This window comes from Mandrillus leucophaeus, unplaced genomic scaffold, assembly GCF_000951045.1.
Source record: "Mandrillus leucophaeus isolate KB7577 unplaced genomic scaffold, Mleu.le_1.0 Scaffold966, whole genome shotgun sequence".
In the NCBI taxonomy this organism is placed as follows: Eukaryota; Metazoa; Chordata; class Mammalia; order Primates; family Cercopithecidae; genus Mandrillus; species Mandrillus leucophaeus.
In genome coordinates, this window is record NW_012110541.1 from 173457 (window position 1) to 175330 (window position 1874).

The following is a 1874-nucleotide window of genomic DNA, read 5'->3' on the forward strand; positions in this document are numbered from 1 at the left end:
GCTCACTCCTAGGAGTTGCTTGATCTACATTCATGTTATTGAGAAGGAAACAGGGAGATCACAGATGCCAGGGGGCCATCTTGGAGGGCCTGTCATGCTGCTTACTCCTTCCTCACCAAGCACTTCCCCTGGTGTTGGCTGGAAGGAAAGGTAGCCATTTGGGCTACATTTGATAGAGGAGAAAGCTGAGTCTCAGTGAAGTTTTTAGTTTATACACTTGCTAAGGACCAAATGATAAATTGGCAGATTGGGGTTGAAAGCCTAGTGTGCTCATTTTGGTTGAAAACTAGGGAAATAAATTTACTTTTCAGAAATTGATTTTCAGGTAAATTTATCTATCTGAATGCATCTGTATTAGCAAGACATATATGTATTTTTTTACATTTTTATTATTTTAATTTTTATTTTAATTAATTAATTAATTGTTTTTTTTTTTTTGAGACTGAGTCTCACTTTGTTGTCCGGTCTGGAGTGCAGTGGCGTGACCATGACTCACTGCAGCCTGGACCTCCTGGCTCCTGGGCTCAAGTGATCCTCCCACCTCAGCCTCCCGCCCTGAGGAATGTGCCACCACGCCCAGCTAATTTTCTTGTATTTGTTTTAGTAGAGAGGGGTTTCTCCAATGTTGTCCAGGTTGATCATGTGATCCACCTCCCCAGCCTCCCAAAGTGCTGGGATAACAAGCCTGAGCCGCCACACCCGAGGGCTTGTGTTTGACCAGATATCACTCTCCGTGAGTCATCCACCACTGTGCCTTGCATGGGGACAGATTTGTTATTTGTGTGGTATGTGTCTTTTTAGCATGCAGAACTACATTTCTTTCCTTCTTGAAACTGTGGATAGGTTATATGAGTTATCATGAGGTCACCACCACCTCCACCAATTTGGAAATAGGGAACTAGGATTTCCCTTGGAGAGAGGGTGGCCAGGTTTTACAAATGAAAATACAGGGTGCTTAGTTAACTAGAATTTCAAATAAACAACAAATAACTTTTAATGTTAAGTATATCCCATGAAATTTATGGGACATGCTTATACTAAAAAATTACTCATTGTTCATCTGAAATTCCGATGTGACTGAGAATCCTGCATTGTTTTGGCAATTAGAAAACTGTAAAACTGTAAAACCAATGCATATGGATTAGAACAAATATAAACTTCTAATGTAAAGAAATGTAAAGTTACCTTAAGAGATCAGAATGGGTTCTTTAGCAATAGTTGGTTACAACTGAAGTTTGTAAAAAAAAGGTATATTTACAAAAACACTTCTAACCTCTTGTAAGTTACGTCAAGAACACGCCAATCAGAAAGGGGGTTAGGGCCGGGCGTGATGTCTCATGCCTATAATCCCAGTGCTTTGAAAGGCCAAGGTTGGAGGATCACTTGAGCCCGGGAGTATGAGAGCAGCCCGGGCAACATAATGAGACCCCATCTCTACAAAAAAATAAAAACTATCTGGGTGTGGTGGGCTGCGTCTGTAGTCCCAGCTACTCAGGAGGCTAAAGGAGGAGGATTGCTCGAGTCTGGGAGTTTGAGGCTACAATAAGCTACGATCATGCCACTGCACTCGAGCCTGGGTGACAGAACAAGACCCTATCTCAAAAAAAAAAAAAGAGTGAGGAGATTGATCAGTAATAGAAAATGAAAGGTCAAAGAGAAAAACTTTGGGCCAGGTATGGTGGTTCATGCCTATAATCCCAGCACTTTGGGAGGCCCCATGGGTGGATCGCTTGAAGTCAGGAGTTTGAAACCAGCCTGGCCAACATGGCGAAACCCCATCACTACCAAAAACACAAAAATTAGCTGGGTGTGGTGGTGCATGCCTGTAATCCCAGCTACTCGGGAGGCTGAGGCACGAGAAATTGCTTGAACCC